Source organism: Apis cerana, linkage group LG9 (assembly GCF_029169275.1).
Source record: "Apis cerana isolate GH-2021 linkage group LG9, AcerK_1.0, whole genome shotgun sequence".
Lineage (NCBI taxonomy): Eukaryota > Metazoa > Arthropoda > Insecta > Hymenoptera > Apidae > Apis > Apis cerana.
This window is the reverse complement of record NC_083860.1, coordinates 4,518,466-4,535,235: the sequence shown is the minus strand read 5'-3', so window position 1 is coordinate 4,535,235 and position 16,770 is coordinate 4,518,466. Positions and strand designations below refer to the sequence as shown.

General features: G+C 31.5%; 1 long non-coding RNA gene across 2 annotated transcripts; it reads right to left on the bottom strand.

The window, feature by feature from the left end:
- Positions 1-2,888: 2,888 nt before the first annotated feature.
- On the bottom strand, positions 2,889-14,571 carry LOC133666653 (uncharacterized). 2 transcript variants are annotated; one of them, XR_009831066.1, is made up of 3 exons: positions 14,105-14,411; positions 10,339-14,019; positions 2,889-4,906 (listed from the first exon to the last, which is right to left on the bottom strand). It is a non-coding gene; the product is annotated as an uncharacterized LOC133666653 (long non-coding RNA). The 2 variants fall into 2 exon arrangements; XR_009831065.1 differs by having other exon boundaries at positions 10,339-14,571.
- Positions 14,572-16,770: the final 2,199 nt, after the last annotated feature.

Sequence of the window (16,770 nt, the reverse complement as noted above, 5' to 3'; positions counted from 1 at the left end):
CACAGGTTTCGCGCAAGGAATCGACTAAGTTTCCGTCGTTAACTCTGTCTCCCCTCCCACGAGTTGAGCCGCGTGTTGTCGTCGCCAATGCGAGGATATAAAAACCGCCCCGACGACAGCACTCCGTGACAAACGATCGCATTGTGAGCGCCCTACTTCTTTCCTCCCCCGCATAAATCCTTGTACGGAGCGGAGATTCGCCCCGACTTTTACGGCTTAATAAACGATTCGAATGCGTGATTATACGTGCTAATTGTCTAGGTTTGAAATTATATTAATTTCGTTCAATCAGTTCCTCGGATACGAAATGTATTTTTCATCTTTCACGTCGATAATATAATATATAAATCGGTGTAATTATTACACAAGCTGTAAAAAACACACGATTTCATCGAATTGAGTCGTCGTATCTAAGCTGTTTACAAAAAAATACAGAAGTAAGTTTCGAAAATAATTTATTGAAAAAACTAATTCTGCTTGCCAACGTTATTACTTTGAAAACGTGGTGGCGAAATTCTTCTGGAATCATTCAGACAAGTGTACATCCGTGTAGGAGAAGGAGTTAACGGGTAAGGAGTGGCTGGTTCAACACGAGCCAACACCTCGTGGCTCGTCCGACCGCCGCTTTTCGGTAATCCAATGGCTTACATTTGTTTCAGGTCGTAACACAGGCCGGCGGAATCTGCACACGATTTAGCTCCCTCCGGAAAACAAATTCCATCATGGACCGCCTGCAAACCGAGTCAAATGGATAAGCAGGTATAGAGATCGTAGCTCGTGCCAGAAGGAACATCTCCATACATTTCTTGCCGTTCCCTTTTAATCCAAAGATTTAAATCTCGCCGCGGCGGAAAAAAGCGCCACGTCCCCGAAGCGAAAAGTCCGATTGTAAGCTCTTGGTCGAGAATTCACCAGGCCGAATGACGTGGAGAGGAGTGCGTGATTTAAAGAGTGCACACGATACGTGAATTATACGGATCTCGAGGGGAAGCTTCTTCTATCTAGAATTTGTCTCAAAAATCTTTCTTAGTACAGGATGATAATAAAAGTGAGAAATAATACGTTTGAGTGAAAAAAAAATTTCAGTTCAGTTTCAGTAATATTTAAAAGTATTCTAATCTAAAGCGGTAAAGTTCAACAACAACTTCGTGTAATTAAGTAATGGATAAATTTATATTTAAATAGTTTAAATGCAATTTGTAAAATAATTGAAAATATATATTTAAAATGTAAATTATAAAATGAGAAAATTTGATGACAAGTGATGCGATAATTTGAATAAGCAGTATTTACTTCATTTTAATAACGGTAAATACGTCAATTTCAATAAAATAGAGTACCAACCGTAGTTGCTCAAATAACAGAGAATTCTGGCTTTAATACCTTAATATAGTAGCCTCTCGAATTAATAATTTTGTGGAGGCGAATATATCCTTTGATATGTGAAAATATGAAACGCATGAATATATGGTCTAATAAAACGATGTAAATAAGAAGATACTTTCATTCAAACGATAAAAATTTAAATGGATACATCTATAATTTAGTACGAAAAAAATACAATAATTTAATTAATAAATAGTTTAAAATAATTCAATATAAAACACTTTCGTTTCAAGATTTTCTTTCATAAAACCTGATATTGTGGCAGCTTAACCCTTTACATGAATTCTGGTGGTTTAATATGAGGTGCACACGTTGACTGACAGCTCGTATGCGTCACATTTACTTTCTAAAACCATAACGATGGGAAAATAATTAGAAGAGAAAGATTGCAATTAAATTGAATTACTAAAAATAATATTAAATTTCCTATCCTTCCTTCTTAAAAACGAATCAACAATTAATTTTTCGGTAAAAATAGAAATTTTCCTTCAATTTTTTAAATTATATTTGTAAGTAATCCCAAACAATTTATTTTCGTAAATTATTTACGTACAAAATATTTCATTAAACAGTGAAAATTTAAACAAACGCACTGTTTCAAAATTCAATTCGTTACACAGAAAAAAAAATATACTATCTATATCGAATTGAATAAAATGAATACACGAAATAAAAAAATAAAGAAACATTTGGTATTAACTGTTATGCGATATATACCATTAATGCGATTCCATACAACGATTCGTTGATTTATTACCCTTAATTTTTCGATCGAAGGACAAAATAAGCAAACAATTAATCGTAGCAGGGAAGAAAGTACATTTCGATCAGACTATATCACACCAGGGGTATTGGTGTCTCTAGATAGAAATGCGCCAGGGGATCGTGCAGAGTAAACTCGATTGTATCTTGTTTGTACGCGCACCACACTCAAGATCGAAAGCCCGATGAGATTATCGAGCCTATTATCCGGTAGCAATCATTCTTAAAATAAGGTTAATCGTAGACATCTCGTTATTCGGGACGCGTAGTCCGATAATGAAACAAGAGGGAAAGAAATTGTAAAGCATCAAATTCCAATAAGATAATACTTGATTTGAGGGATGGGGGACAGGTATGATCGTTAAAAATAAAATTTTTAAAATATCTGAAAAAAAATATTGAAGATAATTATAATTTGGTATAATTTTGATAACTGTCTATCGATCAATTATATATTTTATGCTTGATTGCATTTATTTTTTCAATGATAAAAAATAAAGTGAAAAAATGAAAATTACATTTTCGACATATATTTGATATAAAATATTTCGATATAAAATAACGAGACCACCGTGAAACGTTTTAATATAAATTCATCGAAAAGGATTGACATTAATAAGATATTCACATTTACGAGTACATCGATGTTGTGATAATTTTCTCCTTTTAATGTTAATCGCAAGTGGCACGTTTTAAACATCTAGAACATCTAGAGGAACATCTAGAAAAAACAATTGAAATAATGAATATCTTTTTATTCGAAAAATTATTCACACGTGTAAAATTTTTCCATAATTATAATTACAAAAATGTACTTAATTATAAAAATAATAACTAAATTTATATTATACAGTAGTGGTGTATTTTTAAAAAAATATTTAATAAAATGATATCATCATGATTAGACCATGGATTTTTATACAGCAAAAATGTATTCACATATTTAATTAATATATAAAGAAATATGTTATATGTCATTAAAATATTTAGAAAATAGAGGAAATAATTATTAATATTTCGATCATTGCCAAGATATAAGGATTTCAAATTTGTTCATATGGATTCCATTAACTATTTATGTCAATTATATAAAAGAATTAACTTTTAATAACTCTCAATTTAAACACAATTTTATAGAAAACTGAAAAAAAAGGAAGAATATCAATTCTAAAATTTTCTCATTAAAAGTTTGATCGATTCGTCACTTTTGTACCTATCCGAAACGTGCTTTTGATGTACTTTGATGGATTAAATAAAAATTGATTAGAAAAAAAATAAAAAAAAAATTACTATTGTTTGTTATCCAATATATCTCTCTATATCATTTAATTCTTTTGCCTGAAAAATAATCGATTGTAATTTTATCTGGTTGTTTAGTTTTGTTAGTTTTTTTTTAATTTTTTTTTTCCTCTTCTTCAGAATATAGTTTTAGAAAAAATAAATAGCAAAAAATTTGTAAAAATAATATGCTCTTTTACTTTATAATTAATTATATAATCTAAGTATACTAATGTTTCATTAATTGTATCAGATATATAAATTATGCAATTGCAATTAATACTAATCATAATTTACATATGTGATATTTGCAATTTTATTTATTATAATTTAAAATTATAATGTAAAATATATTAAACTATAGTATATTTTCTTTTTTTATCGTTCTAGTCAAAAATTTAATTTAATTTAATTCAATTATATCATAAAAACTAATCAAACTGATTAACAATTAATAATATTCCAACATGAATGTTATATGCATTATAAAAACTATTTAAAGTATATGGCATAGTGTTATATAAATATTTGGAAATTAACGATAATTATAATATCATTATGTAAATTTAAAGTTAAACAATATCTCTAGTTTAAAATGATCATTTCATTTAAAATTCAAATTTCATTCATTTTAAGATCTATTCTCTTAGTCAGTCTCAATCAGAAGATTCATATTTTCCCAAATTTTAAGATTTGAGTAGTTCTTCCAGCACTCGTAACTCGATAATCAAAGCTTAGGTTTGAGCTGATACGTTCTGGCTTTAACAAATTGAAATTAAGTAAAGCCAGAATTTCATAAATAAATATCTAATTTTCTAAATGATCTAATTTAATTTAATTATCATACAGTAAAAAATTATTAAATTTCTTAAATTCAAGAAACATTTTACGTACACTTAATGATATATTGATTTAATTCGGCATATCACAGAACAATTTTCTAATAATAAAATAAAAACTAACAATCCTTAAAAATTATTTGCATTTTATAATATAAAATTATAATAAAGAGTTTATATCCTTAAATTAAGATATCTTTCAAAATATCTCATGGAAGACTTCCGGCTATCTGCTGCCATCTTTTGAAGAATTCTGTCCAGTTGGTAACAACAGTTATCTGTAATAGTTTATTTTACGATCAATCTTGCTACTTATTCCGGTATTGCTTCATATGAACAAACAGGTCTCCATAGTTTCCGATCAAAGGTTAAAACTTTATCGATATTGCAGGGACCTTGTTCACCCTCTCTGTAACATCGACGAGTTCCTGGCCATAGGATCATATTCTCAGGACATTTGGTGGCGAGCTTTACATATTCTGCTTGGTCGGGAAAGTATAAGAAATCTTTATTCAAGATCACGTTCATACCATTTGTTGGATAGGTATGGACGGACAAAATCCAAAGAAAATTAAAGCTTGCGATCATAAGTAGCACAAGTCGCATTCTTGCTTAGTAAATTGTTCACTATTCCGTGGATTCTGAAAGAAATAAAATTAATGATTGGATTTCTCTTGTCATTACATTAATATTTATCAACATTTTTCATTATTGGATCAGTAGGATTGAAATTGGATATAAAATAATATTTTAGATTGGGACGATTTATGGTTCTATCATTATGCGAAAAATGAAAGAGAGAGCATGTTTGGTGGATCAATTATAACTAATACGTTAATGAAATTATCATGTAAGAAACAAATGGTTTAATTTTTAAAGTCTACAATAGATTTCAAATTGAAATTTAAAAAGCTTTCTTTGAAACGTTTATTTAATTTCTGTATATTTTAAATTTCTATTTAAAAGATTTTTATCCTTTGTATAGAATTTCTCTCAAACATCACTGATGAGCAAAGTATGATTGAAAATTCAAAGGATTATAGGGCCAGTGTATCTCGCAAAACGAACAATCGAAAATGTTATTGCATTTCTATCTTGTTGTAACAAGTTGTTTCAAAAGGATATAATTATTTTATATTTATTTAATTTATATTATTTTATATATTTTATATAACTTTTTCAAGAAATCAAAATATCGTTTATAGCTTTAAATTATTTCTTGTTTAACCTCTTTCATCCAATCCATTGAAATCAAATGCGATCAATTGGGCAATTGTTTTTTTGAGTTTGAAATATCGATGACACAGTAACATCACCTGTTAACCATGATCGATAACCATTAGACAATGAAAAATAAAAAAAAAATATAATATTGCTGATACATCACATTTACATTTGTTTAAGCGAGTGTTTTGCATCATATGATTTCGTATTCATGTTATGATAATTTATGCAATTTTCACGATGATTCAGAAATTAATAAATGTTAAACACAGAAATACAATGAATGTTGAGCTAATGATACGTTTTTCTCGCAATCGTTAAAGTAACATTAATTTTGTAAAAATGAGAGATTGAAACGCTCGCAGATCCAATTTCAACCGTAAAATATAACATAACTTCACGAGTTGATCACTTTATTAAAGAAAATGAAAAATTGGAATTACTTTTTTACTGAATCCTTTAATTATGAAATACAAATTTCGAAATCATAAAAATCATTCAAGAAAAAGCATTATTCTTGGAAATTTATCATGGAAATTTAATCATAAGCATTAACTTCATCTGAGTATTATCCAAACATGAATATTCCATGCAATTTATTTTACTCAACATCAACGAGAAAGGATATTAAATATACGTATGTATATCGTTTATACGGTAACACTGCAAGCCTGATAAAACGCTTACTTTATAATTCAATAATTTATCAGTCGAAACCGGGGAAGTCGATTGAAAATTTAATTCCGACTAAAATGAAAACCATGATCATAAATTGCGCCAACAATGGCTGCGTACTACTATTTAGAAGCCGAAAACACGGCCACGATACGCAACGATACGTTCACCATAATTAAAATAGATTCATAACGCATTGCGGATCAATTTTTAATTATTTTTTAAACGGGAAGCAATTGCGCGCAAAATCCACGCGAAACGTATCCATTTACGAAACGATTTTCTAGGATTAATTCGAATTTACATTTATCAAATTACTAGCTCGCCAGATTGAAATTCATCTTTTCCAACGTTTAATACTCTTTTTGACAATATATTTTGATCGAAAACGACACGAAATTGTCTTTTCCTGTCTTCGCATAATTTTTAAACGAGTTATTTATGACCTCACAGTTGGTACGATGCATCTCCCTAGATCCGCCATATTCGAATCCACTATACGCATTACGGCTTTACAAGCAAATTCTCATTACCGCATTAAACGAACGAATATTATGATTCAAGGATATTTTCGAGTTCTGTTCAACTTTCGCAGCACAAACTGTATGCGTACAGTCGTGCAACGAAAGATTTAATCTCCGTTATAGTGTTGCAATAAAGGTCGCCTCAAAGTTCTTGCTTTTACGATTCGCTATAAAAATTTACGAAGGTGCAGTTTCTCGTTGAATTCGAATTCTATGGTGAATTTTTTTTTCTTTTCCCTTTTTTTTCTTTTTTTTTTTTTTTTCCGAAACTCTGGTCACCGACGAAAGCACGAGGACAATATCATTTTTATCGCGGATACGAGTCAGGGGAGAATACAAAGCCTCGAATCGTGTGGCGCGACAGAATCGAGCACACGAATCTCGAACGCCATTACGCGGCGCAGGGCCATTGTTCCAGATGGGAAATTAAATTCAAACTTTCCGCGGGACGAATAATCCAGCCACCGGCCAAGAAGAAAATTTCGCGAATCGTGATAACAAAGAAACAAATACGATCTCCTTATTCACCCACGCTTTTCCAAAACTGTGTAATCTCAGCCCGTCTTTTCACCGCCTCTCTCTCTCCCTCTCTCTCTCTCTCTCTCTCTCTCTCTTTCACTCTCTCTCTCTCTCTCTCTTTCACTCTCTGTCTCTCTCTTTGCGCAAATTTAACGCGTAGGAGAAGTTTGTTCGTTTACATGAAGAAACATTCAAGAGTTAAGAAACATTTACACGATCTCGTGCTAAATTCTTTTTTTGTGTATGTATGTATGTGATTTAATGGGTACTTTATGTGTATGAATTAATCTGAAAATAGTGTAATAGAGTTTTGGATTTTTAAATATTGATATTTCATTATTTATCTTAATTTTTATAGAATGATAAAGTGAATAAAATAAGCGTATATAATTTGAAATTTTTCTTTCGAGATGAGTAATCCTTTTGAGAAAATATCCAATTAAATTTTATAATAAAACCCTCGAACATCAATTAATATGAATTCTTTTTGAAAAAATTTGCTCTAATAGCTATTATTAATCCTATGTTTCCAATTTTTTAAATTATCTCATTTAACTAATGTCCAACTACTTTTTCAAAATCTCCTTGTATCTCCAACACGATCTTTTCCAAAACTGCAACAAGAAAACAAAAAAAAAAAAAAATAACTTCGCTGCATTACGTGACGTTATCGAAACGAAGTACGAGCACAAACTACCACTTCGCAAAACTTTCAACAAAGGATAGGACACGGATATCTCCCTTAAAAATCTGAAATTCGAGAGACGGAGGCGTGTATCTGGTGTATCCTCGCTCAGGTGTTAGGGCAGGTGGCAATAATTTTAAAGAGTTTTCAACTTTCCTGGACGATACAATGACCGACGCCTCCCCTCCCCAAAGAAGAAACTAGAATCCTCCCGTGCTTTCACATTATCATTGCGCCGGTTTTCCCTCTACCCCAGCGATTTATCGCGTGTAGATAGCAATTAATTGTAACGAAGGCTGCACGAAGGCGGGAATTCGCACGGGAGGACGATCATTCTCCGCGCCCTTTCTCACCGCGACGAAAAATCTCCTCCACAAAACAGCGCGCAAAACCCGTAACAATTCATCCCCCCCCTCGCGAATTTCTCGTTGTTTAAATATACGCCTATCGTAATTTTTGAAACTCGCGGACTTTTGTGAGCTCGATGAAATAACTTTGATTAAATTTCGTTAAATTTTAAATCGTACGGGTTAGAACTGGTATTAAAAAAAAAAAAAAACAAAAGGGGAAATGAGAGGTTTAAAATGAAATTATTTGAAGAATACTATATATGCTTGAATTAGGTGTATTATTGTGGTAAAATTAATGTTTTAATGTTTAATTGTAATTTTGTAGGTATCGTATACATGGTTAATTAATTATAATTCAATTGTTACGAAAATAAACAAGTTATTTGTAATTTAAAAATAATCTTCCTATTTCAATGTTAATTTTGTCAAAAGCGAGCAGATGGTTTTGGCGGTCCTTTTGCAAAAGGTAAAAATATTATTCATTGTTTGAAATTTAATAATTTGGTTTTGTAAATTGTTTGAAATTAGAGACATTTTCGCATTAATATATATATGTTTAACGATCTCTTTTTTAACGAGTTTTGTATCATTATAATTCGTCAATATTGAAGAGAAGCCTTTTTTGTTTAAAATCCAATTTCGATTATAATTACTTTACATATCTACGCTTCAAGTTAATATTTACCAAAAGATTATCAATATTTCAAAGAGGAAAATTTTATAGATATTTCCAAACTCTTCTTCAAAGATAAGAAAAAACTATCACAAAATAACGATTGGTATTTAAACAGAATCAAATTCTGTTAATTAAATTCTGTTCGACGTAATTGTTTGTTAAAGGATCTCGATCCATTTCGTTCGAAAATGGGAAAATAACGACGAATACGAGAAAGAAACACGAGCATTAATTATCTTCTTTCACGTGTCACTCGCCTCTCATTGTATCGCCACGCGAGATCGCATAAATTTCCAATGGCCACCAGGATACTCATAAATTAGCCGGAGAAATCAAGAAATTAAAACTCGATGGGGTTACAACAGAAAGTAATCCGATCTAAAATTCACGCAAACCACGAATAATTTATCGCACTTGTTACCACATCAATCCGTGTATTCTCCGTCGAATGTAATCTGAACCGGTTCCGCAACGTTTCATCGATCAACGTGAGACGTCGAAGAAAATCGTCATTCGAATTTCAATTAATGACACCGATTAATCAAAGCGAACGAGTCATCTCAATTTTGATTAAGATTTAGTTGGTGGAAATTTTTCTTGGATTCTTCCTAGGTTATTTACAAAAAAAAAAAAAAAAGAATTCAACATTGATGAATAATGAATAACGAATTAAATGATTTGTAATTCCGATTGTTTATGCATCGTCTTACATAAAAAATTCTTCTCTATTGAAAAAATAAACGTTTAACTTTTAAAAAGTAAGTAATGAAAGAAATAATACGTTCTCTCGTTGAAATAATTTAAAAGTTTTTGTTAATTTCGCTTCTAATAATATGTATGACCAAGAATTCTGATTTTCCGTGAAGTTATTTGAACATGTATTATACAATAATGAAAATTACAAATGTTATACTGTGTCGCACAATTTATGGATTGTTCAATGAATGTTTTATTTGATTTTTGATCACGATTGGTCGCGTTAGTTTTGATCACGTGATTCTGTATATTATACTTTCCCCATCATTTACATTCTCATTCATCTTTTAATTATTCAGCAAACAACAATTTTCCCGGGAAATATAATCATCTCGAGTTCGACATTTACAGAGAAGATAAGCTCATTTCGTATGCAAGAATCAAAGAAACCTACAAACCTACATTCATTACAAAAATCCTGCATTCAAAATTCACACCCCCTTCAAACCCAAGACTCCCAACGAATAACCCCTCCATCATTCAATTATTCAATATCGATTTACACCATCAAATAATCAATCGTAAAATCCAGCCTTCACAGCCAGACCCATTTCCCATTTCGAAAGATACACTTTTTACATAATTCAAATTAAATCTACACCCAGCTCTCTCACTCTCTCCCTTTGCTCCACGGCAACAAGATTAACGATTACTCGGCACTCACGTCTCCTCGTTTATTCTCCCTCCTCCTCTGCTCGCGCACCGGTGCCCAATCTTTTGTTCTATCCAGCTACCTGCAGCTGTCAGAATTGCCTTTTGCCAAGTTGCCAAGTTGCACAGCCCCCCAACGAATAATTCTCCCCTTCGCTAATAGAAATTTGATAATCGACGGGGCGCAAGGAGATCGACGGCGAGGAAGGAACGTGGCCCCCCCAGCTTCGTGCGAATCGAGGCTCAGCTAGACGGAGACTAGGCGCTCGCGGGTCGCGTATCAAAAGTTAATCTACGGCGGCCAACGTTTAAGGATCGTGGCAGGCAAAGGAGGAGAAGGAGGAGGAGGAGGAAGAGGAGGAGGAGCGTTATGGAGAGGATGGAGAGGCATCGTCTGGCCGTAGGCATGTCATCAGCTTCCGTTGGACGAGGGGGAGTGACAGGGGGGAAGGGATTAATCCGAGGCAGACGGTGATCACCAAGCCGGGTCCGATCGTGAGAGGACTACGTTTCCGAATGGAGGTTTCCGGGATATTCCTCCCCCAACCTTCTCCTCGGGGAAATAAAAGAACGTATTTATGCCAGGGTGGCTCTCTCGTCGATAAATAGAATCTCTGACAACCCTGTTGTTGAGAATTTATGCGATTAAGGGGAATGGGAGAGTTGAGAAGTCGAAAGGGATATCTGGACGGGGTTTTGATTTTAGATTTTAGTGGGGATTTTAGTGTATGGAGAGATCTGGTCGATGTTAATATTTTTTTCTTGGATCTTCCTTGGATTTTCGCTATGGGTGTGTCGATATTCTCGCGTGTGTGTGTATTTCTTTGGTTAGTTCGGTTTGGTTTCTCAGCCGATAGATAGGAAGTGATTATCAACTTTCGAACTTTAATGCCAGATATCTTGGCGATGGGGAAAAGTTTCGGATCATTAGCGTGTTGGCGATTTAAGGTGAAGGATGGATAAAGATAGAAGGTTGATAGGAAGTTTGAAAGAATTGGAGGGATGAAATGGATCGAATGGTTCGATTAAACGTTATTGTATTTATAAAGGGATGATAAGCACATACTGGTCGATTCTATCGAAGCCAATTTATATATGGTTTCTAAAAATAGAAATAAGATTAGCTTTTTTGATCCGCAGTTGATCAATCAATTTCGTATTAATTCAATTAGAAGCATTAAAGGAAAGTTTTTATTAAATTATCTATTTTTAGCGTCACTTATTAAATTCTTATAATAATCTATTTGGAAATTATAAAAGGAAATTTAAATAATTTCCTCATAAATAGATACGCTTATCATAAATTTTATTACATCGTTCAATATTTACGTTTGTTACCAAGTGATAATATGCAAAAAATGTATTATCGAAAAATTAGTATAAAACACGTTAACGTGACCGAAAAATATGCTTATCAAAAAAAAAAAAAAAAAGAAATATTATTTCAACAATTGTTTACGAATTTTTAAAAGCCACGTTAAAGTTATAATCGGCCACGAATTTGAAGTTAATAAAAAGTTTCTTAAACATCTTGATAACCAGTTTGATCTCTATATAATTATATTCCCCTTGAAAATCTCGAGATGACGTGTCAAGACGTGACAGACTCTGACGTCAAGAATACGTGTTGGCTGTTGGGGATTTCCAAGGACTGTGTCTCACGTTACACAGAGAAAATATATTTCCTATCTTTTCTGCAAAATTGCAATCAATGCCATAATTGCATCGTGAAATTCTGATCGATTCACTGAATCAGAACGCAGCTCGCGATTTCGAGAAATCATTAGGTATAATGAACAATACGTTCACGTGTAGGGTATTGTATAGGTGAAACTAAAATTGATGATGTAACAACAAGTGATCAATGTCATGTCAAACGTGAACCAAATAATTTTTCACGGAATTGTAAATCTGCTATGTGTATCACACACGTGTGATATTATGATAAATTGACTTTTCGCAATCGAATCGAGTGAAATCGATGCCCATTGTACGAAATAAAATTATTGAATGATTTTAAATATCGTTTAACATCGTTCAATGAAAGATTTATTGCATCACTATACAAATATACTGACTATGGTTCGTTGTCCTGTAACCTTGATGAGATGACGTAGATAATGTTGCATAAAATATTCGATTCTAAAAAAATCTTAAAAATACGCACGAAAATAATTATATATTCAAACAAGTTTAATGTATTCACTCAATAAATTATGCAATATAATTTCTGCATCGATGTAAATAATATTTCGAAAGATTTTTGATATGTTTTGAATATGTTAACATTTAATCAATTTTAAATTTCGAAATTGCTTATATCCATTTTACGATATTCATTTTTATCTTCAATTATTTATTTTTAATTATCTAAAGTGGAATAGATTTTATTCTGAATAGATTTTATTGAACAATTGCAATAAAGATAATTTAATTTAATTATATAAACAGTCACTATATAACTGATTTCAAATGTGAGACGAGAGGAAAACGATTCGTCTCTTTAAACAGATCATGGTCTCGTCACAAAGTTTTTTTCCGCAATCAATGCGATACGATGAATTTCTGGCCAGTGTACGAGATAAAAGAATGGACCACAAAGAAGAATCTGGGACTCATCAATTGGTTGTCCGAAACAAATGGAAAATTACTCCGTCGCTTATAGGTTTTCGCGGTTAAGTGGCTATAAAAGTTAAATAGAAATAGGGGTGGACGTTGACGACTAGCTTGGTCCAGAAAATTAAACGGATCTGGAATAATATATATATATATGTATATGTATATTTTTTTTATCGTATTTGACATGTATCAAATCGTTCTATTTAATCGGCTCGTACCGTGCCACCTGAAATTAAGGGAAAAACAATCGGATTATTCTGAAATAACGGCACAATCTTTTTCTGAATATATTCTCATAACCGTGGACCATGCTATGAAATATATATTACACATGAACAAAATGCAATTATGAAATGCTTTTATGAAAACCAATTAAGACGACGAAAATAGGAAATCAGGGGGAAAATATATAAATGATTAAATCTCGATGAAAGAAAGCTTGTTTAAAATGATAGTGAATTCTGAAATATATTGGAATTATACAACATTACTAATTACTTATTTATCTTTTTCGTGATAAAAATGTGAATTGTAATCGGATAATATTGGCAATTCGAATAAGTTTTTTTTTTGCCACAATAATTTTCTTGTATCATATTTAGCCTTGTATTACTCATTGATAATGATCATTGTATTTTATATTTAATAATAGCAGAATCGATCTATCTTTGGTTTCGTATAATTTGCCAGGTAATTTAATATTAGCCTTGAATTTTTTTCAGGTTTGAAAAAAACTTATAAAAATGAAACAAGTATTTTTTATGTGTAAAATATACATAAAATTAATAATAATTTTTAAGAATGAAGAAGGAAAATAAATCAATAAATTCACAAATATCAGTTCAAATACCAATATATCTCTTATATATCTATCTCATATTTACAAATACGAATATTATCTAATTTAATCGTTACATTGGATGACTCTTCTATTACTTTTTCTAATTCAGAATAAACATGTGAGTCATTGTACATGCGCTGAAGAATATCAATCGAAATGATCCGAATTTATTTTGCATTACTACGATATTGCGTTACTCGATTATTTCATCACGAGATATTCCCGCTCTGTTATCTGAAACCATTCACATTTGGAAAATCCAGAATATTGTTTCGACAAGTTGGCCAATTTTCCCTTTCTCTGAAATAACATTTGTTACCGTATGATGTAAGTATCAAACGTAAACAAATATCGATTCTACGTAGAAATCCGATGGTAAGCTGTCGATAATTGAGCTCTATCCCGTTTATGAACGTTTTGTACCAATGCTCACTGCGCTGTAATCAACACTCGATGCGGATCAAAAGTTAATCACCGTGAGATACTGCTCGTAAGCATTTAATCGTCCTGAATTCTGGCGTTGCAGTTCTCGCTCGGAGCGCTGTTTTAATTGCGATTTGATTACTGTCTGCAAAAACTGCTTGCTAATTGAATACCACGGAACACGAATCATCGGAAGACTACGTATATATACGCGTATAGATAATTTTTTCTAATCGAATATAATTAATAAATATTACATTGTAAGGAAAAAAGGTTATAGAGTTATCTAAGAAAATTAATATTTTATGACGTTATTTTGTGACGTTAATATGTTTTGTTTTCTGAGTACGATAATTTGGTGTTGAGTTTATCAGTTTGTCCAGGAATAATATAATATGTATGTATATATTTTTTTCTATACTTTTTTCTGGAATCTTCTGTAGGATCGTTCATCATTAAGAAATACATTGAATTCCTTCTTACTTTTACAAGACCTGAAGACATGGAATATTTTAGAATCATTTGTTAAATATCTGACATATAATCTGAATATTTTTTGAATATTGACGTAACATGCCTGAAACTTTCCATATAATACGCGTAAAAAAAAAACTAAAATTAACAATCAAGAATAAATTAAATTAAATAGTATTTTAAAACGTATTTTTAAAATCTTTCCTTATTTTTGTCTCGCACATTTCGATACAAAGAGGCAGGGAATTAAATTATAATAAAGACAACGGAACGAGCGGGTGTCAATTTAATCACACACCGAAAATCCCGTTTTCCAAATTCTTATTCAATTTCAATCAATTTAATTAAATTTCGCCTCGTCAAGAGCCCTATCACTCCACGAATATACATACGCTATATATTATATCCCGTTATCGACCATACGATCACCACCTCCCCTTCCCACTTACCCTTTCAATCTCAATAATCGAGTAAATAATTTCCCCTGAAACAAAATGAAAACTGTCACACTCCTCGCAAGGGGGATATCTCGTCGAATTCGTTAATACCACAAGTGTTTTTTACAGACGTCATTTATCTTGATAATCCTCGAGCTTAAGGGTGCAATTAATCAGCCATTGAGGTCATGAATAATTCATTCGGAAAAGAGATAGAAAGAGAGAGAGAGAGAGAGAGCCATCCTCGAAAATATTCCACGGTAACCGATCTTAATTCGTGCCATTCAACCCCCTCACGCCCGCCATTTAATTCAACCACTTTCATTGCCAGCCGTGAGCATTCCCCGCCGTTGCACCTCGTTTCCGTTTAACTTCAAATTGATAATAGTTCGGTTCATCGGTTACGTTACGTGACTTTACTCCCTCGTGAGGAAATAATCGGCAACTTGTTCCGGCAGGTTAGAAAAGGAAAAGTTGCACAAAATATTGGCGAGAGGTAGGTGGAATGGGGGGGAAGGATGAAGCTAAAGAGGGAAACAATGATAGTGGAAAGTTTTCTTATGTGGTTTTCCTCGAGAATGACGAAATACACATTGATACATTAATATATATTAATTTATTTATTAATCGACGATAATAAATAATAATCTTTTATTTTTAAATTTAAGTGAAAGAATAAAAGAGATATTCGGTTTGTTCTTAAAATAAGAGAGATTCTTGTAATATTGATATTCGTTAAATATCGGTCGTGTATGTTATTTTAAATGAGAAGAATTAAGTGAATTTGTAACGAATTTACTCTAATATTGTGCAAGGGAAAATAAGAGATGAAATAATTAAAAAATAATAATAATTTTGTATGAGTAAAATTGATTTGTAATGAAAGGGGCAGTTGAAGAAAGACAGTTCTCATTTCTTAGTTCTTAATACCGAGTTTTTGCACTCATAGATTGTCAATTAGAAGGAAAACACCATTTACAATAGTCGTTTCAGATAATTTTTACATAATTTGTCTTTTTTATAACGTGTTTTTCGCGCAGAATACGATAATTTAGAAGAACAAAGTTTTTTTCTCTCAAAATTAGTTAGTGAACACGTATTTTTTAAACAAAGATTTTTAATTTCAATGTAAAGAAAGATTGGGATACGATAATTTTAATAACTCGTGAGAAGTTAGATTTCTATTGAATTTATTTTTTCCCTTTACTAAGCATTTCACTCGAAAATATTATTGAATAACATGGAGTAACTTTAACTTTAAATATATTAAAACAAATTTTAAATTTAAATCACCATATAAGAAAACATTCTGCATACATTTTTATAATAGTAATTATTTTGTTATTATTTCAAATAACAATTTAACGTTAACATTCTGTGTAACAAATATACATATATTTGTATCACAATTTAATTTTACCTCTAAATTCTAAATAGAAGATTACACGTGCATCTATAATATCCAATGTAATCTTAATGTTTATTTAAAATACCTGTTAATAAGTGAATATTACATTATTAACTATACTAATACTAGTTCAATCCACTTTAAAAGGAATAGTGATATGATAATTACAGGAAATGAATCAGCAAGTTGATTCATTGAAAGAGAGAGAAAGAGTGAGAAAAAAAAGGAAAAGACATGCAGACT